Genomic DNA, 21,859 nt, shown 5'->3' with positions numbered 1-21,859 from the left:
TCGATTCTAACACTCTCGCTTGCCAATGCGCATTAAACAACAACAACTGACTAGGAGAGAAAATTAACTTTGCTATACCCCGACAATCTGCAGGTAAAAGAAGTTGAGTGCTCCAGAGATAATCTAACATTTGACGAGTCGGTTCACCAGTAACACCATAAGAACTCACTGTAGAGCGCAATTGTGATAAAAGCTTCCAATCTAATGCCGTAACAGTAGCATTTAGTCCACCAGCTGGGTTCGGCTGAAACTGAACTGGAAAAGCCATTGCTGTCGCCATCTGAGTCATCTCCTCATCCCCTTTTTCTAACCCCTCTCGTGCCAATGCATTCCAAGCCCGACACCTTTCTTTAGCGATCTCTATCCCCAGCCCATCTTCTGAGCCAGGAGTAGAATTCTCGCTTTCCGGCGTCACAGTCTGGCTGGACGCGTCAGGGCTACTCAGGGCAGAAGCGAGGGGAGCGGTAGGGAGAACTCGTTCTGAGCTTTCCTGTCCCGTCTCTTCGGAACGTAAAGGTGGTAAAACAAGCTCACGAAACATAGGCGGTAATGGCCACCTAGTTTCCTCCTCCCCATATCTGGTGTTTTTCTCTTTTGCCGCAATTGCGCTCTGTGCAGCTCTTTTTTCAGCCTGATACCTGAGCAATTCATTATGAACCACCCTCCATAACTTTCCCAACTTTTTTGCTGTCTTATCATCATTCAATGTTAATTCCCATAACTTATCTCCAAATTTTCTCCATTCCGATAACTCATGAACTGTATGTGGATTAATAAAACAACCTTGCTCTACCCCGTAAGCTAAAAGCCCCTGAAGATCCTTTTTTACATCTATTCCCTCAACCCGGCGTTGTGTCAGCCAGGATGCAAATAAATCATATGCTGCTTGCCTGTCCATACCTGAATTTTTCCGTTGCAGCCTTTCCAGGTCTCGGCAGCACGTATCAGCAGGGCTCACCTCTTATGACACCCTGGGCGCGGGCCTTTTTAGTCGCCTTTCGCCGTCCTCGCTGCTTAAGGACCTGAACAACCTTCTCTGGTCTTTATCCTTCGTGGTGCCTTATACGTCCTTTGGCACGTATCACGTCGGGGTCACCATTTGTTGAAAGAACGCAGAGGGAGCCCAGCCATCATTTAATGCACAAAGGCTCAACTTTATTAGTACTCACACTTCTTTTATATCCACAATAATTAGTTCATACATATTGCAAAAAGCAAGCTCCTTATAGGTTGCTAAGGTTAGATACATTGGTTGCTAAGGTTAAATACCAATCTCTCCCCTTATGATTTCTGCAAGGCCTTCTACATAGTCCTGCTTCTGTTCTTTGTTCTTCTTTGATACTTTTCGGTATTCTCCCATCACGTCGCCGTTGTCAGCAGTTCCTCGGTGCTGTGCCCTTTCTCACGTAGCCAGTTGTTAGCAAACTGCTCCACATTGACATACCTATAACCATTTTTGTTAACAGTGATAAGAACAGATCTTGATTAGAAGACAGCAAAAATTACAGTGCTGAGGCCATTAGCCAGTGGCTCCGCGATGGTGTCTGCTTCAAGGACAGAAACATATGGTAAGACTGAGGTGAACCACAGCACTCCTCTATCTAATCATTAAAGTGCTTTACAACAGCACTATGCTTGAAAACAACATTCTACAACTTCAGGAGTGAATACATTTATAAAAAACACTGCTTGTAAACAACAAGATTATTCACTTGCTGTGTCAGTTTTTGTCACACGTGGCACAGGGGGTTTCATTCCTGTGCTGCACCCACCCAGTCTGTTCGCCAGCAGCAGGGCATCCCCCGGGAAATGCAGGAGATGTAGGCCAGGACCGTGGCCAAGAGAATTACACATTGCCTTGACTCAAAGAGGGACCAAAACCACGTTTTGTTACACAGAAAATAGATCACCAAAAGGAAACGAAGCCGCTTTGATGAGAGCATGAAGGGCAAGAGCCTTTTAACCGAGAGGGCCAGCCCTGGGCTTCGGGGGCGGCACCTTGGCCTTGTACAGCTCAACCGTTACACGGGGCTGACCTGGGCGACCTGCCCGTTGGTGTTGGGGGGGAGATTTTATTGGTTGGTTGTTTTTTTTAAATTTTGTGAACACATGCAGAACCTACTGAAAACACCCATTTAAGGTTCTTTTCATCACAGATTTAACTTGTGTTTGCTGCACTCAAGTTAACTTCCCTTGCATTAGCTGCACTTACACGGGAGCAGATACGGCACTAAATATTATTTAAACTGCACAGGCTGCATTAGCAGCTGGGGAGCTGCGCTAGCCCAGGCTGTGAGCAACATCCCCAGAGAGAGGAGCCAGCTCCAGTCCCAAAACACAAATAACTGTCTGCATGTGCAGACAGGCCTGAGAGGTGTAACTAGAGGTAAACCTGCAATGAAATCAGCAAAAATCACCTCCTGCCTGGTCTGACACAGAAGAGTTTGATGCAGTCCTATAGCAAGTTTTAAAGACAAACCTAATTGCTCTCCTAATAAAATGAACACAAACCAATTTACATTTATCATTACTTATATAATCAGGGCTTCCAGCTGTATAAAAGTGATCAAGCTCCATATATTTCCATACACAGACAATTATTAGCTACACATCCTTGACATTCCCTTCTTCCAATTGCCAATGTGTTCTAAGCTCCCCCTGTTTTTACCAGAAGCTTTAAGGCTACAAATCTCAGGCAGCTGTCAGTCAAAATATGTTTCCCATCTGGCTGCTTTCAGCCAAACTCAGGCCTCAAAAGACCTTTGCACTAAAATGATTCTCAAAACAACAGAAAAGCTGTTCAGCATACAAGGAAAGAATTCACTGCAATTACCAAAACAGAAATTAATAAAGCTATCATATATTTGTAAGTGAAATAGTGCTTGCTGGCAGCATTCAGCAGGGAAAATGCATAGATGCTTTCTGACTAAAGCACAGAAATGCTTCCTAGGAAGTGAAAAATGTGCCAGTTTACCTTCCAGATACAGACCCCACCAGTGGTGTTTACTGGGGTTCATACCTCTGGACTACAACATTCATTCACCTTTAGACAACTCTACTATTTTTACTCTTTTTTTAAGTTCCATGAAGTTCTTTGCATCTCTATTATTAATATAACAATACCAGATATTCCACAGAAAAGGGGTATTTGGGATAGCTTGTATTTAAGGGGAGCAGAAACTAGTATGACTATTCATCACGGAGCGGGCTGCTGAAAACCAGTGAGACATGTGGCAGATAAAAACAGTTTTTATACAACACACACCAGCATTGACACTGCACAGGAACTGACTGATGAACACTTCCAGACTATCCTGTATCCTCGTGGCTAGAACACCACCTGATCAAGGCTGAATTCACTCTTAGACACCTCAGTGATTCACAGCGACTTAACAGAGCCAGTTCCGAAACTTAACCCAGCAAACTGCCTCCTCCCAATCTGCAGGTATGTGATGCACAAGGTACCGGAGAAAAAGCAGCTCTTGGAGGAGATGCAGTTATCTGATTCACGAGGGACGACTTCCCAACTTCCCGACATGGAACCCTTTAATTCAGTCAGTGTGCTGGCGTGGAAGGCCACACATCCATAGTGCAACTCTCACCTTTCACATTCCTGCTTTGTATATGCACTTGGTCTGTACAAACAACATTTCCATGAGCAGACAGAATGAACATGAATTTGCACACGTGAAACAAGCAGCACTGAAATGAAAAGGCTAACAATGATTATTTGTGCTACCTCTTCCTCTATAACCAAGAATTTCTATAAAATGAGGCTACCTAGCCTTTCTCTTTGCAAATCCAAGAAAACATCTTAATTGCTAGTTCAGACAGTTCACTATTTCTTAAATTACTGTCAGTGTTTGAACAGTTGTTAATAACCATCATTATTTTCATACTGCAGTGTACTCAATTTTCAATTTACACTAACATATGAGATTACAACCTTGATGTATGTTTGCTACACTCAACATTATTCAACGAGATTTAGCAGCAGAGTGATTGCTACACTGCTTGCTGGCCTGTAAGAGAACAGCTGTCTAGAAATGCTGTATACAAACAGATTAATTCACAAAACACCCAGTGAGGTGGCCTGATGTATCAGTCCAGTAGGAGACTCATCTTACGGCTGTTCCATTCTGACCATTATTTAAGATATCACAGAACTCAAATTCCATGAGTGGCATAACATGCACAAATGGATACAGGAAAAACTGATCTATATGAAATAGGCTGCTGTTGTGACTAAGTCACAAGGATCCTTTGCATATGGAGTGGGGCAGTGAGACTGACACTGTCTGTCATGTAAAATTTAGCAGAAGTTATCTCCTGGTGCAGCACTGCAGGAAATGTACTGTAACTTCATTACTGATCAAGTCTGTCTGTACAGCCATGCAGGGAGCCTCAGGACCTACAGACAGCATGCTGGAACTGCTACTGACACACAGCTTCTGTGAGAAAGCAACAATTCTGGAGAGTTTTTAAATAGCATTAAATCAAGCTTCACTCTTCGTCCTTGTCTTACGGCCTAGCAAACTGCACATTCAGAAAAATGTCATCTTTCTTTAGACAGTTTTTTCCACAGCATATCTTTCTTTGAACTAGTTTTTCTAGTCAACCAGCAAAGAAATACACTTCAAATTTTTATTAACTGAATGAAACTAGACTATAGAACATTTAGTAACTTTCTGGATTTTTATGACAGTTTAGGGAAAATTGCGCCTAGCAGCAGACACAGCTGATGAAGCATCAGGAGCTACACAGGGTTGTATTCACAGTCACAGATACAGGACTTGGCAGTTTTCAAATTACTTTATCAGCATATAGTCTTGTATCTAATCACAATGAACAGTGGGAAACTTTGATGGACCACAGAACCTCTACAGCTCTATCCCTCCCATTTTGCTTCAATATCCAACTCCCTAAAGAGTAACTGAACGCAGGCTAGAAAAAACACAAAAGACTTCTCTTGCCTTGTCATCTAGCCACAGCACACTGTACTTATTCTTCTGTCACAATAAGAGTTTTTACTGCTTTGTTTGTAAAAACTGTGCTTAATTCTGGATTGGGTAAGACGTGCATCTATTCTATAGATCAGTGAAAGAGCTAACACTCCAGGTGTTTCCAACTTGCTAATAGCATTGAAAACGTAACTCTTAACTGGGAACTCTTAAAGCTTTCTAACACTACCAGCAGTAAATAGAAATCACAAGGAAAGTTGGCCTGAGAGATACACTGGTCTGTTTATCTGTGTCTATTATTTATTTGAGTTACAGTGAAGAGTTACTTTGCTGTCTTACTACTTGATGTGTTTAAAAGTCAGTAAACATAAAAGGAGAAATAGGAGGGAATCACCTAGGAAGCAAACCCTGTGTGATTTTTCCCTCCAGAGATGAAAATACAGCTGTGTTTTACTATGGCTTCCATTTTAAGACTGCATCTTTGTGACACCATGCTTACATCTAGGAACAGTAACAGAAGAGAGAGACAGAAGAGTAGCATCATTTACAGAGCTGATGATACTGCATACTAGAAAGAAGGAAAGCCCAAGTTTGGCTTTTCTCCTCAAAAAAAAAAAAAAAGCCAAGACTTCTTTGCTTTTATACAGTCTCATTTTTACCATCTAAAATAATTCTTTGATTTTCAATACTTATTGGTTGCCAATTCTGTTCAGTAGTATGATATCAAGCTCTAGTCCAGCTTCATGATCTCATCACAGGATATTTCTTTGAGCTAATTTGTGTTTGTAGAATTTTGTTGTCCGATCCTAACATGGTATCAATAGCTTTAAGTGTATTGTTTAATTGCATGCCCAAGTAAAAATCCTTAAAGCATTTTCTCGTAGTTCCTGTGATTCGTTTAACACCGCTCATAGAAAGTTTCCCAAAAGTTTTGGGTTTTGTTTTTTTGTGTTGTTTTTTTTGTTATGGTGGTTGTTTTTTGTTTGGTTTTTTTTAGTTAACAAAAGGCAACTTTGAGAAACAGCGGCCAAGATAAAGCAAATTAAGCTCAGAATTAATTTCAGAGACAGCATACCATGAAGCTGAAACAATTCATCCAGAAAAGGTTAATTTCATCAATATTTCTGTTTGCAACTTGCAGTAGTCTAAGCACTTCTAACAGTATTTTAGGAAATTCTACTAAAGTCAATCAGGAGATATGGATGGCAATAAGCAGTGCATTGTGTGATCTCACAGGGCGACCTGAAAACTGACACAAGGTGTCCCGGAGATCAGAACTGGGTGCCTGGTGTTCAGAGGTGTTACCAACCAGCCTTTCTCATGGGCTGCAGCTGGAGCTGCCTCTGGCAGCCGGGCAGTTTACAACACTCTTTAGCACACCCAAGCCACAGCCTGGGCTCAAGATCTCTGCTAGATGGAAGCTGAGCTGTGGCTATTGTTTCTGACGCCATTTAAAACTCTTCTGACAGTATCTGTATGAATCAACTTTTTTTTTTTTTTTTAAGAGCACCTGAATGTTAAATAACTACACTTTAACTGTTATGAAAGAAGAAAATAAATAGGAATTAGAATCCTTAGAACCACTTACCTGCTTCAGAACTTCACCCTCTTGCTTATGACCACAAAGCAACAAGCAGGGCTGCATCTTCCATCACTTCCTCTGCTAAGCCAGAACAGGGCTATCACAAAACAGAGAACGGTTACAGCAGCTGCACCACGTCACCGGCAGCTAACGCCTACCCCCTCTGCTTTCCACTAATCCGCACTTCTGTGATTATCATGGATGGAGTCTTGGCAAGGACTGACTCATCTAATTTACAATAGTGTGACAAGAAAATCAGTATCTTGAGCTTAAGAACCATCAGACACACAAGTTTTGGTGGTCCATGCTAGCGGATGTCTCACAAAACACCCCCACCTACTTCTGATACTTGTCAGCTTGCTTTGACTTTTAAAGGAATCAAATTAAAATCTGATTCTGTTTCCATTCTTGAACAAGATCTTATGAATTACTCAGGCTGAAATCAAACATCTCTTTCTGATCTGGGACCCTACTGAGCTGCTTGTCATAAAACACAAACAATTGTCAACAGAAGTTGCTGTGTACACCTGCCACTTACTCAGATCCTCAGGTGCACATGCAGAGCCTGTCTTGGCACATCCACTTCTGAAAATCTCATATTCTAAACAAGATCCAAACTCTAACGCAGCCACAGACCAAAACAAGTAAGCCCAAATTCCACTAAGCCCCTACGCTGATAATTTTTAAGTAGCTGGAGGCTTCTATAAAGTAAAAATCAGTCAGCAGGAAGCTGTGCCACAGCTGGAGAACACTGTCCACACAGAAAAACTGCTGGTCACCACCACAAAGAAGCAGAATGCTCTTGATGACACTTTTGGTGGATGGTTGTCACAGGACAGATTAGTAAAGAATGAGGAGACAGAAGCCAGCATACAATATATGGAAGAAGCAAATAAATATGCTGATACTTACATATACCAGGAAAGATTCTACTTGATTCGTACAAAAAACCCAAAGAGGCTCTTGCTGGCTGTGGCTCCAATGCAAGGAAAGTAGAGAGAGGGCTGCAGCTTTTTGTTTAGGAAATTTTCAGTTTCCTTGTTTCACCTCTGCTATAGACCTAAATAGACCCTAAGTCTGTTTTGCCCTCTTCTGCTCCTGTAGCAAATACAAAGGCAAAAATGACCCCGAACAAATGACAAGCTTTTGGCTAACAGGATTAATTACAATCCTTCTTAGGTGTCAAAAGCGAAAGGAAGGAGACATCTCTTTGCTCTTGCAAAGCACTGCAATCTGTTATAACTCTACTAAGGACTAGATTTAGGACACTATAAAGACAAGATGCAGTATTTTAGGTTGGCCTTGAATTTTTTTCCTTTTTTTAAAAAGCACAAATCAAACATGCATTTCCAGAATAAAGATAATCAGTTCCAGTCAAGCTCAAAGGATGTCTACTCTCAACTGCAAAAAAGAGTTTGGATCTTGTTAGTAAAATACATAACTAGCCTTATATCTGACAACAAACTGTTTAACTGATTACCCATGCTGTTACTTAGGAAGGAAGAAATGATTTACGGAAGTGTGTCATGGCTCCACAGACCACTGCACTGGAAAAACATAATACCACAGGACTGGTAACACAAGATGTGCCTAACATTACTGGCAGCCTTTTCACAATTTTTGTACTTAATTCATCTACAACCAGAAGTTTAATCTCAGGTATGCTGTTGGGAAGGAGGTCAGAACTGCACCAGGCTGGTAAATCAGAACCACAGCCCCACCCCAATAATTTCCTATGCCTTATTCAATCTTTTCTATCAAAACAGCATTTCTGTCTTGCCACAATATTCTGAATTTAGTTTCAGGAAGTCAGTACTATGTGCAGAACACAGCATTTTTGCACATTCAGAAGGCTGTATAAAGTAGGGCAGGAGTTATGTGCTTTGTTCTAAGGATCATCTACAGGTCGGTACCATACTTGTACTGAGGTACTGAGCAAAACAAACCTCCTGTTCCCACTGCCATGGTAAGCCTAGGAGAGAATCAGGCCTAGCAATAGGAAATATGCTTCATACAGCTTACCAAAACATCGTCTCTTTTAAGAAGGAATTAATTCTACTGATCTTTGGTAAAAAGTGACTGGCTGTGCAAAGTGGCCTGGAAAAGGATAAGATAAAGAAGGAAAAATTAGATGAGCAGTGGATGGGAAATCCAAGGGATCACCAAAAGTGTCGGGATCAAGGAAAGACTAAAAACCTGAAAATCACACCTATTTAAACTCTAAGCTAACAGCTGACACATACTGAACAATTTGCAAGCTTGCCTCTAGAATGGCTGTGGAATACACAACCCGTGCTAAATCCAAGACAAGTTCAGGACACAGCATCACTTGGGATGATGCCCTTTATTATTGCTTCTGATACGCTCTGCATTTCAGAATCAACCAGGGGGTATAAGGAAGATCATCTTCCACTGGGCAAAGACAGCAAGTGAACTTTCTTCTTCATCAACGGATTGCAGTTTCCTTGAAATAATGTTTTCAATTATTCAAGAACTGGCATAGCACGCAGCACCAAGATCCTAGACCCTGAAGCTTCCTGAACTCGGCAAGCTCCTTCAGCTCCTGGCAGCACCGTGTGAGCAAAGTCTAGATCCAAGATTACTAACTTCATAGCTTCTGGATTTGTCAGAGAGTGTTCTCCCCAAAGTGGCTACGCTGCATGCAGGACACAATTATACAGTACAATTTGTAAAAGTACAAGAAATTCCTAAGTGTCACTTCACAGTCCACAAAAGCCATACGCAGCCAGCACTGAAAATAATTGTGTCCTTGGTGTATGCGTAAGAGGCGGCAGAACACTGCTGAACAACGTACTCCAGCGGCAGGACCAGAAGGTATCAGGGAACAGTTTCAGCATCATTAGCTTCCTCAAGCTGCAAGGAACAGCAAGGAGGAAGGAACCTGGCAGCATGGACATTTATTAATCACCAAACATAAAAACTACCTGTCCCCCCCCAATAAGCTGTCTACCAATTAGTTTTCATATTTTTTTTTTTTTAAATCATATCTGTGACTCAAATTCTTCCTTGTATTCATGATACAAGTCTGGGACTTCACAATGAAAACACCAACGTCAAACAAACAAACAAACAAAAAATCATACCTTCAGCATGAAAGAGATCGATATTACCATCTAAAGCTAGGATTTAGCCAGTGTAAGCACAACACCCAGTGTTTCCAGTGCCAAGCTCTACACTGCGTGTCAGCTGTCAGAGAGGCAAGGGGGGCTGGAGCTCGATGTGCCAACTGTCAAATCAAATAGACGAAAACACCAACTTTTCAGTTTATTTTTAAAATAAATTTCACTCATGGATGACTAGCAAGAAATGCATGTTCATACATTAACTATAAGCTATTGAACAATCCTCTCTGTTTTCTAAGTAATTTGAGTCAAACTAATGCCTTATTATGAAAGACAAGACCTACTAGATCTTTCCTCGAGATAATTTTTTGGTTGTAAGTTAGGGCATCAGTTCTGAAACACTCCTTCCTATTATGGGAGGATTTTATAGTTACCACTGCAATTAAAAAAAAAACCAAAACCCTTTTCCCCCATAAAGTTTGTGGCTATATGGCATTCTCCTAGGAGACTTTCATAGGTCTTCGTGTTCCACAAAAGTTTTTGTCAAAGCTAAAAATTTTGATGGTGGTAGGTCAAGGCAAGGTTTCCATGATGAAATTTTCAGTGAACTTTGCCTAATGATCACTGATTTATTCCATCTTAAGAAAGAATAACTGGGGTTTTTTCCCCTTAAACATAAATGGATCCAAGGACATGTTACATCAATTTCCTTCCTTTTACAGCCATGCAATCTCAATAAAGCTGAACTGTGAATCGTACAATATCTGTGGTCTAAATTCAACTTAGAAATGGTTTCACCACTTCTTTTTGAAACATAGTACACATTTATCTTGGACCAGTTTGTTAATGTATAGAAATTAATATTTTGGTTTTAACAACCAAGTCAAATATGACACTAAATCAAAATTTTTGAAAAGTACGAAGGAGGAGTTACCTGTTTACCAATTCTAACTTTACAATGAACACTGAAAATGCAGTCAGTGTGGCTGTTGCTTAACAATCACAAATTTTACAGGTGAGTCTGAAAACTAGCAGGCTCTGCTGCAAACGTTTGGTTCTCTGAGATGCTGATTTATAAAAGACCTCTAACAAACTACAGCAGCCTTAACAGACACTTAGTTTACAGTTTAACACCTGTAACAATAAAATACTTAAAACAGGACTTTCAACAACATAGGTAATGGCACATAACTTGGAATTATAAAGTGACTTTAACCCCTTACAATGACATCTTAAAAAGTATTTGGATACAGAACTTCCAAGCTCACCTTAAGAGGTCAACACATTAACTCTTAGAGAAGTCATTCGCCGTTGACAAACCTTGTACTACTCACCCTTAAGACTCACTGCAGTATCAGTTACATTAACTATGAAAAACACATCTCCTTGTCTTTCCAATGAACTGTTCCATTTGAAGTTTTTGACAGCCAAGATACACGGGAAGTGAAAAGAAAGTGAAAGTCAGTCAGCATTGTTCAACATCATTTTAATCTCCACCAAGGGAAAATAATATAAACATGTTAACACAAACAGAAAATGTTTTGGAAAAGACCATATGGTACTATGACAGGGTTTTAGTTTATAGAAATGTAATTTATAATTTTATAAAAAATATATGAAAGAATAACAACATCTTTCAGTAACATCAGACAGTATAGAAAAAATAAATCTCAACATTAGTTGTACTCTGATGGTCCTTCTAGTAAGAAATTTAAAAGTGCTTTTCAATAACAGTGTTACAACTCAAGATTCGTGCAATATGTCAAATCTGTTTTAAAGCAGATATTTATAGCAATTATGCAAGTTCTTACAATTAACAAAGCCCAATCTAAAAATGAACACTAAGTGAGGTAAGTATTCTAATTAGAATTAAACATTCCTTAAACAGCTTACACACCAATTCTACTGCAAGGAAAATACTGGTGCTCCTTCATAGAAAGGCCCAAACCTAAATATGACGTGAAACTTACACTACAAACCAGTGAATACTTGGAATTTAAAAAAGCTCTTGAAAAATATACAGTTTAGTACGTTTACAACCCAATGCTACAAACAGTACCTAATGCAAAATATACCAGCTTAAATAAACCCAAACTTTACAGTTAGTGTACTGAATTTGCTTTTGAATACACTATTTTGTTCCGAAGTCCTCCTAGAAGCTCCTATATAAAGTTAGCACATTAACTTAATGTAGAAATTCCACTGTATTTTTATCTCTAAATATGAACAATTTGGTTACAAACTATGACTGCAACTATGAGTACCGTTACTCTTCAAGCAAGTGAAAAACACAGCACTAGTTGGGGATAAAAAAAAAAAAAAATCAAAATTTACTCTTCCCTGTTTTATACATGACAAGCTGGCAATAATAAAAGATACCCTATAGTTCTACAGGTTTTCTGCAGGCAATTCGCAGAACTGTAAAATTAGTTTTTGTTTTATTGTAGTTTCTTTACTCTGTGATTTACAATGCATAGTAACTATTGCCTTTTATATGCAGGAGGCAAAAACTAGACTGTTAATGCTGAGCCCTTATGGCTCATTTGCATATGGAGCCAAAGGCAGTTCATATTTTATTTCTCAAGGTGTTTATAAGCAGGATTTAAGTCACTATCAACAACAGGAATAAAGTATAAATTAATGAACTTTCATTCTAATAGGCTATGGCTTAAAAAGCCTACCAACTGAACTGTTTTTTATAGTATTGCACTGAACTTTAGTATTGAACTGACAGTTGAAGCCCGCAGAGAACCCATTTTATAACAATATTGCAATAAAAAAAGCAATAAATAAAATGCAGTATCTAAAAAAAATGCCAGTAGTTTAGTCCTTTCTCCCACCACAGTCTGAACTGCATCATCTGAAATAGGTCTGGGACAGTCTTTGGATACCAGCTACGTAGTTCTTTCAACATAACAGACAACCCATAACAATAAGAGAAGCAATCAGAGTTTTCTACAGTAATATTATAAACTGAAAGACAGTACCCCTGAGTGTATGTCTCAAATACCTTAGAAGGACTTGTTGCCTTTGCTCAAGATAGCTTCAGAAATTAGACACAATTATTCTGTGACTGCATATTATCTCTACTCTGTTATTTTACTGGCACGTTGAGTCCTTTTTAAATATGTTATATTAACCCTGATAATGATGTGGAGACTTCCTGCTCCTAAACCAGGAAGCTGCTTCCTAAAATGCAGTAAGTTGTCATTGCAGTGACAAGTTGCTTAAGGCTTTAGTAGAGTCTCTAATCATCTGTTCTACCTTGGGATTTCCAGCTCCACTGGTTGCCAGCTCCTTGTCAATAAGCCCCAGGTCAGGCAAGTCGGGGATGGAATCGGCAACAATCCGCACTGTCCTCTTCTGGTCACCTCCAGGTGTTCCCATCAGGATTGGGATTCTGCGGCTTCTGGCAGCCTCGAACACAACTTCACCTCTCTTCACAATTCCCTGTGAATTTACAACAGTTAAAAAAAGAGTAGTGATACAAATACAGTATTTTAGTTCTAGCCTGTGGTTTACAAATATGTACTGAATGCTTGATAACGGATTAAGCCCTACATTTTACAAGGCAAAGAAAAAAACCACTTAAAAGTCCTGTTAGCAGATTTACATGCACAATCATTAAAAAAAGAAAGGGAAAAACAGCAAATCAAAAATCCTTGAATTGGTTTAGAGGACACAACAGATGTATAAATTTAGTGTACATTCCTAGAAGAATTCCTGCTTAAAAGCCATAAAGTCTAAACTGACTACAAAGTTTAGAAATACTCACCCTATTTTACAGGTGAGGAATTGAGACTAAGAAAGATCGTCTGAATTTAAAGTGCTTTAGTTTGTGCTCAACTTGCATAGCACCCTCTGACAAGTTTAGCAATTTGATCCAAGATTTCACAAACCTACAGAAGAACCAATAATTCAAATCAGAGTTTACATGTTCACAACCACTAGCTGAATTCTAAGCTTTCAGTTTCTTTAATAAAAAGGCTAATACTGAAAGAATCTATGGCTGAAGGGGGAGTTGCAGAATATAAGTATGGTAAATCCATAAAAAGGAAAATAAATTCTAAATAACCTCTTACTAATAGAGAAAGGTATGGAATTAAAAAGTAACAAAGCTTGCTGACCAAGAGATACTGTACTGTCATTGAACCCATACAACAGAAGACTTTGAGCCTCTTGGATTTCAAGTACATGTGGGGAAAATAATTCAGAAATAAGTGAAAACAGAATTAAAATCTACTTCTGTGGAAAAAGTAGAAGCAGAGAGTCCCAGAGATACATAGGAGGCATAAATAATCCATTACAGCTCCTCAAAAACAAAAGACTAACAACATAATAGACAACTGTTTACAACGGACAGCTCAAAATTTAAATAACATCAAAAGCGGGACAAAGGGAAAGGGATTAAAATGCAATTGAAAACAAAAAAGTTAAGGAAGCAGAGCAAAAGCGTTACAACAAAATGAATATGCGCTACTCTGACTGGTTAGAGGAGGACTGTAAATACATCAAGAAATATTACCCTGCCATTAAAAAAAATTAGACCACAAACAAATGGTAGAAGGAAAGAATAAAATTCAAATGTAGCTGAAAAAATATTTTGTAAAACCATACAACAGTAATGGGTTTTGTATAGTTTGACACAGCCCTGTAAAAGAACAATGGGAATAAGGAATAATAACTGAAAAATAAGAGAAAGGGAACTGAAGAATTATCTTAGGAACAGATCCTTAAAGGAAGTAACAGCACTACAGAATGAGCCGTGTGTCCCTTGGGAACCATGGCGGGAGGCAGCAGACATGGTACCACACAAGGACTGGAAGCAGTCACCGTTCACAGGAGCCTGACCGCCTCATCCCTGCTCCAGCATCTTTAGTGGCTGAGCCTGGACGAGCTGAGGGGAAAACACGCGGGCTTATTCCAGCATCTGCCTGTTACCAAGAAAGAAAATACATCAAGTGACAATGACAGCCTGACACTGTTCCCACTTACAAACAAAGGGAGACTTACCTGCTACACCTCAAGTTTTCTGGCTATAGCCTCAAGCACCAAGAAACTATCACTCATAGCACTCTGAGGAGGCATAATTTTGAGTAGAATTAACCCTGTGGCAAGATTTTAAAATATGAATGACACCTACAACTGTCAGACTGAAGACTGGACTCATGAACCTTGAAGAGAGGAATTATCCAGGCTCAATGCCTTCACTTTTGGCATTTCCAGTAGCTTGGGATTTCAAGCTTGGTCAAGCATGCCATTCACACCTAAGCCAACAAGATCACAGAGACAAGAAACCCTGCCCTCAGTTCAGAAAACAAAGGCTTGAGCTACAGAAACCTTTTCTCCATCAGGCACCTGAGCCACTGGTTGCACAGACAAACGGCACTTTGCCTTTCGCCTCTACTTGTGACCAGGAGAATCATTACACCCTTTTTTCCCCATCCCTACATTTTGTTTCTCTCCCTACATAGCACCCAACAAGCTACAGCAACTCATTTTTCTCAGCAATTAACACTGCTCCTTCTCAAATGGCAGAAAAAATTTTGAGAAGGCACGTCTTAGAAGTATTCTCGTCTATCGCCAGCTTCCATTTCTCTTAGGGGCCTCTGCTTTCCAAAAAGCTCTGCTCCACCAAATGAGACCTGACATCTCAGGTCATACCCTCCCCAAGGTCAAAACCCAAACAAGTCCAAACCCCTCAGCTCCTCCTTTCTCCCTGGAGACGTTTACACAGCCATGGAAACAAAACCTGGAGACTCAGAGTGGCTCAGAAGCCGTTCCACCCGCGGTCCAGCGAGGACTTTGCAGGCATCAGAAAGCAACAAAGCGGCTGCTCGGTGACAGACGGTAAGAATGAGGAAATACATAAGGAAACCAGTAAAACCCAGCAAGGAACTAGAGCTATGTGCAAAAGGAAGATTTGAGAGCTAAAGCACTACAGAACAGAACGAAAACTGAACAGATCAAGTGATGGCTCAGAAGGGGATCCGAGAGCTCACAAATGCAGAAAGCACTTTTCTGTATTGAACTGGTGGACACTAAAGGAGGACCAAATGTGAAAACAGGAGAGAGGCAGAACCAAGGAGCTGTCAGAGAAGGAAAAAGTGAAAGCAATATGAGATCTGTAAATTTTTCTTTATTTTGAGAAAAACAGACTTGTTATATCTGCAAGGTGAAGACATCTATGAAGCTATACAGAATAAATCAAAGTTTAAATCTGCTACCAAACTGGAGAGAGAGAAGGTAAACTGAATTGAAAAAGGGTAATGATATTTGTATAGGAAAGAATGAGGAAAGGGAAAAAAATCTGTTCATTTAGTAAGAGTAGATGGATGGGCTGCACAAAATTGCTACAACTGGAAGATGCCAGAAGAGCAGTCTAAAAGAGCTGGGAGTGCTACAGAGGAAATCAAGTGTAAGATACATACTGGGGCAGGTGACAAAAGAAATACATCGCAAAATGGGTTATGTGAGGGTAAAAGAAACAAAGAAAGATAGAACCAAACAGGAAAAACAGGAGTCGGGTGAGGTGTGAAACTATATGCATCTCTGGTTACCGTCTGGATCAAAATCAGTATATTTTAGAAAGAAAAGTGATACTGGAACAGGCACCTGAAGAACAAAAATATTTAGTCAGTTGTTTTTAGACAACAAGAAACATATGGTGAAAGAGCAATGGAGATGCACTGCAACAGGAAAATGCTCTGGTTTAGCATGAAGTACTCACCTTACCTTCGTCTAACAAAGGGCCACAGGTCACTCTCAGGACTGCCTCCGGTATCTAGTGAGGAGTGAAAGTCTGCAGGTATTTTGGTATGATACAAACCCGAGGCGAAATAGCAAGTCCTCCCCACGGATCGCCATCCAGAATATCAGTCCCACATTATAAACAACGACGTCTTCTTGTCCTTTACAAGAAGATCCAGGATTAAGAAGAGCACAGTTAAGTGACTGCGATACTGCTTAGTATTTGAATTGTGAAGCAAATGTTGGTTTTTGCAAATCTAGCACTTGCACACACACATAGTCCTGCAATATAACTCATCTGTTTAGCTCAGGTGTAAATTGGAAGGAAAAATCCTTATGGAGCTTTCAGCATAATTTTTTTAGTGGAATAGAATTACAGTCCCTAAAGCTAAGCAGCTGCAAGATCAGATGTGAAAGAAAACTCCACGGAGGTCAAACAGAATGTGTTCTGAACTCACAAAACCAAAGTACATCTGATTACAAAGCTATGGAATAGATAGTGTAGGGTATTTTGGGGGGTTGTTTTAAATTTAAAAATTAAGGCTATTCATTATTTATACAGAAAAAATCTTATTTGTCTTCTGCTTTTCACCAAGTGCTTTTCAATTTGAAAGGGTCATCTGATTGTAATTAAGCCAAATGTTAGCGAATAATTCACTATCCTTTTCCTTCATCCTGCCCTATGAATTAGAGCCAGAAGGCACAAATTGTCAAATAATTGGTAATAATCAAAGGCTCAAAGCTGTTGCAGCAGTCAGTTATGAACAAAGAAGATTCTGTTTGTGAAATGAGAACTAATAAGTGAAAAATTGATTTTTCATCAACTTAAATATTTCCAAAACTGTAGGCCTTCATAAAACTTGCTATTGGGAATCTCGGTGTAATTTCATTTGATAAACACAGAGCTAAAACTGGCACATCTGTAATTAATTTACACTATTGTGTAAAAATACGGGGAAAATAATTCACAAGGAGAAACTACATGCTGCAGAGTTGCTTTAAATCTTTTTTCCTCTTGCTATGAATTATGTCAGATACTTAGTTATATAACAGAGCGTGGCACTTTGGAGGGCTCTTCAGCTGAAATGCTTAAAGAATTTTACAAATTTTAATTAAAACTCCATGATTGTGAAATAAGACAATATTGGGATATATGGAGATTCTTCTAATTATATTAATGTGTTTCACACAACTTATTGCAAATCTCTTACATGAGAAAAGAAAGAAAAAATGTTGGTCCACTGTTACTAAAATGAGCAAAAACTGCATGAAAACCTGTTGACAAACACCCTTCTGTGGTTTCGGTTCTGGGTTACCACCACAACTACAAAGGACCGTTTGGCAATTCCACTGGAGAAAAAGTTAAAAATTGCAATTTCATGCTGGAGCAGAGTTCATCTAACAAAAATGTTTAGTCTTGTAGGATTACTGTTGCTCACAGTGTAACTAACCTTGACTCTCACCTCAGCATGTGTAATGCCAAGGAACTTGTAAGTTGACCTTTCTGTCTCTTTATCCCCCGATTAGTGTGATTGTTATGCAGAGAATCTGAGATAGTGAGAACTTACTCAGAAGGAACCAAAACCAATAAGAAAAGCAAATGGGTAAAAAGGAGAATACAAATGTGTCTCCAGGATCCCAAGACGAAACACTTCTAAAGAACATAAAAAACGGTGTCATCAAGATGCCAGCTAGTTAGGAGAAATAAAATGGAAGATTGATGTCGATGTGTGCAGGGTGATCATAAACGAATAGAAGTAGACTGATGACATCTTGTAGAGAGCAGATCTTCTCTTGACAAATCGACAGAAGTACATTCAAGAGAGTATCACCAAATGACACTGAGCTTGATAATGAAAAGCAAAGGTGGCAAACTATCTTCACAGATTCCTACCCAAGCCAGCATGTGTTACACCAATGGGCTTCTGGCTTCTTGCATCAGAAACAAAATAGACTTGAAGGTGGATTTAGGAATTATTAGAGACACAGCCCTCTCCTATCATATCTCATGTAGATGGAATGACCCTAGCTTATTGTGAAGTTTAAAGTAAAACTCGAACTAATATTTTTCCACTGTATTACGGGTCTTTTCTATGAGTTTTTTTTGTATTACAACAGCTTATTTAGATTTTGACTGCTTCTGGGCATTGAGAAGAGTTTTTAATTGTGCTGGGTGCTCTTCTTCCCTTAGCACTTCAGCAGTAAGTTAGAACAGGGCCATGTGTCCAAGCAGTTCAGATTTTTCATTCTAACGTGCTCTGCTCTGCATTTGTCAATGTCTGAATTTCATCAAGCAGAACTGCCAATTTGTCTAGTTCTGTTTCCATGAAGTTCATCCCAGCCTTCTCTTACAAAGGCTTACACTAAATAATTTTGTCATCTGCAAATCCTGCTGACCTCATTTTTTTTGTTCTACCCCTCATTTCTGCCTTTCTGGATAATTAATGAATGTATTAAATACTAACTACAGTACAGATCCTTGGGACATACTAACATTAACCTCCTACTGAACTGAAACCTGACAGCCTAATGAATGAAATTCTCTACATAAAAACAACAGTGTAGACAGTGAAAATCAGGATCATTTGTGATTTATCCCTAATCTGAAGAAAAAAGAACAAAAACCAAGCACCCAAAATTCTGCAAGTACATGCACCTGCAGTTTCCACTGACTTCTATGGGACTTATGAAAAAACAGGTTACTTAAGGGAAAAACAAAACCAATTTAAAAAAGAGGAAATATCACCTGTACGCCTGTTTCACTTGCTGTTTACAGAATCATTGAGCTATCAAACAGTACCTTAAGCATTTCTTCCCCTATGGAATTGCTAAAAGTGCCTTGGCTAGAACATCCTTGTCTAGGTATTTGTTCCAGAGAGGACAAGGTATAGAATCTATAGCTCATCAAGCCTAAAGTAAAAGATGGACAAAGTGAACTGAACTGATGACTACTGTAGCTATAATCATGTTGGCAGGACATGCTTCCCTGTCAAAGTCATTTAGTTTTTTCTAGATATCAGAAAACTTCTCACATTTCTCTGACACTTTGACACTATCCATAGCAGACATTTCTGTAGGCAAAAATATATTTGGAACAAATTCACCAAGCCACAAAAAAAGGGCAGTTTCTTAGTGTTCTGCCACTGTTATAAAAACTAATATATTAAAACTGAGATCTGTTATAAACATCGCCAGAATGTCTAGAGTTATTCTGAAACTATTTTACTTCAGCATGTAAAGAAGTGTGTAATTTATCCAGCGGCTTCAAAATACGCTAATTAGTGTCTTCCAAGTACAGATCCTGTTGTTTGAACTGTGTACCAAAGAAGAGCTAGAAGAATGGTGCAAAAATACTAATGAATATTCACATGCTCTTGAAACGAACCTCTTTCATTCATTAACATTTTGAGAGATCAAATTTAATTAGCACAAATGTTCACAAAAAGTATACGGTTGTAATATTGCATCTAAATTCTCAACATTTTAATAACCTGTATTACTGAGCTGATAGGCCTTTTCACAGGAAGCCATAAAGTTCTTTGGGAAATGTGCCTTGTCTTACTAAATTTTTCAGTATAGGTTGTAGTCAAAGCAGATTCTTTTACTTATGTTACAAGAAGATTTTACAAAATGCCTGAAGGCAGATTGGAACACAAGTTCCCAATGTGTGATGCTGAGAAAATTATACCGAAATTTAAAAAAAAAAAAAATGGAGCACTCTGCCTTTGAAGCCCTATTGGATGCTGTCTGCATCATTAGGTACACACTCACACGTAGCCATCTGGATCGCCAACTTCAGAAACTAAAACCCAGTCTCAAAGATAGATGAGGGGCCTAAACCTGAGTGAAGGTCACTGTAACTGGACTAGACTGTATTTTCAGTGGTCATGCCCGAGTAGGGCAGCACTCGTGTGTCCTCATTCTTCTCCATGTACCCACCATGGCCATTTAGATGTGTGTCATTCAGCGGAACACTGGGCCAGGCGGGACAGTCAGATTTACTGCACTCACATCTGTACAGAGGGGTTTTGCATGCGCAGCGGCCACGGGCAAGATTTTCAGGTGCCCAGCAAGAGCTAATGCTACTCTCCTGTCTGAACAAAGTCCTAGTCAGCCTCCACATTTCACCCAAATCACATTTCCAGACATGATACAGGCCACCTGAGAAACCCAAACATATGGTAGACTCGGAAGGTGACTGGTATGTTAGACAGGGATAGCGAATGTTAAGAATGGAATTTCTAGCATAAGCTCGGATTCTTTCATGGGTTTTAGTTGCATATCTGCAAAATGTGGACAATGGCCAGCTGTGAAAACACACTAAATACCTGTGAAGCACACTGTGCCAGTGGTGAAGTGGCAGTGTGAGATGCAGGACAGAAAGGACAGAAGTGCAGACCAGGTCTGCATGTAACCAGGATGAGTCAGAGTCAACACAGAAACAAAAATCAAAAAAGGAAAAAGATGTATGCATGTAGAGATGGCCACGAGCAGCAAAATTCAGACCTCAGTTTCAAAGGCCAGGGCGTTTAGTGCTGTGCCATACTTTGCCAGTCTGGGCACAATTTTACTCCTGCAAGCTGTGTCTGTCTTGCTGGGACTAGACCTTGATTTGCCAAGATTCTGAAAATATTTTTAAAAAACAAGAGACTTCTAAAGTCTCTGTCCAGAGCCTATCTGCAGTGAATGTCTCAGTGACACTGTATTTACCTTTTTTTGTTACAAATCTGCAGTTGCAAATTCATATTTGCTTCATGAATAACACCTTTTTTTCAGTGTTGAATATTCCATTCCCCAAGGTAACTTGATTGGTAGGTGGTCCACCTGGAAAAGTGACCCTGAAAGAAGTTAAGGAGACAAAACAGAAATCAGTTCACTTCAGTGCAATGTGTACCTTATATTCTGTTTCATATTGCAGTACCTCCAGTGAGTGAACTCTCCTGCGGAAGGACTCATTATACACATAACAATTTGTGTTCGGTTTCCTTGAGGTCAGCAAGAGGTGCTGAATTTGTTGTACTTATGTATATATTAGAATGGAAAAGAGAATTTATTCTGAATAAAAAATTGTAATTTTACCGTTGAAATGCATACCATACACTGCCAGTATATATGGGGAAGCACAGAGGAAGTCTGCCAGTCCTGCTGTGCAGGTACAGAAGCCCTCTAGCCCACTGCCTGTGCCAAGGTAAGCGAGGGCAGAAGGCTACTGCAGGAAGAGAATGGGAGAAATAGAAGAGATGATAGAATTTTATAAATTATCCCATGTTGGCGTTTAAAGCACAGAAAAAAACCAAACCAATTCAGAACAGTGTTAATGCTTAAAAAGACTCGGAATTATTGTACTTGGTTAACAAATTAACACCAAAATGTGCCCCTGTGTATTTATCCAGAAAGTAAGAACAGGAGCGGTTTTCTACACAGAGACAATGTTGGGCAGCACAGCAGTAACACCCAGCCACACCTACTGCAACACACCTTAC

General features: G+C 39.5%; 2 long non-coding RNA genes across 4 annotated transcripts; both read right to left on the bottom strand.

The window, feature by feature from the left end:
• Positions 1-1,130: 1,130 nt before the first annotated feature.
• LOC141938719 (uncharacterized) lies at positions 1,131-9,784 on the bottom strand. 3 transcript variants are annotated; one of them, XR_012627379.1, is made up of 4 exons: positions 9,648-9,784; positions 8,566-8,640; positions 6,550-6,640; positions 1,131-1,444 (listed from the first exon to the last, which is right to left on the bottom strand). It is a non-coding gene; the product is annotated as an uncharacterized LOC141938719 (long non-coding RNA). The 3 variants fall into 3 exon arrangements; XR_012627378.1 differs by lacking the exon at positions 8,566-8,640 and having other exon boundaries at positions 9,648-9,766; XR_012627377.1 differs by lacking the exons at positions 8,566-8,640; positions 9,648-9,784 and having other exon boundaries at positions 6,550-7,402.
• Positions 9,785-11,091: 1,307 nt separating this feature from the next.
• Positions 11,092-21,190, bottom strand: LOC141938720 (uncharacterized). Its single transcript, XR_012627380.1, has 3 exons — positions 21,087-21,190; positions 16,357-16,537; positions 11,092-13,076 (listed from the first exon to the last, which is right to left on the bottom strand). It is a non-coding gene; the product is annotated as an uncharacterized LOC141938720 (long non-coding RNA).
• Positions 21,191-21,859: the final 669 nt, after the last annotated feature.

The sequence above is a fragment of the Strix uralensis genome, unplaced genomic scaffold (genome assembly GCF_047716275.1).
Source record: "Strix uralensis isolate ZFMK-TIS-50842 unplaced genomic scaffold, bStrUra1 scaffold_251, whole genome shotgun sequence".
In the NCBI taxonomy this organism is placed as follows: Eukaryota; Metazoa; Chordata; class Aves; order Strigiformes; family Strigidae; genus Strix; species Strix uralensis.
Note: the sequence above shows the minus strand (reverse complement) of the source record. Positions and strands in the feature narration are given on the sequence as shown.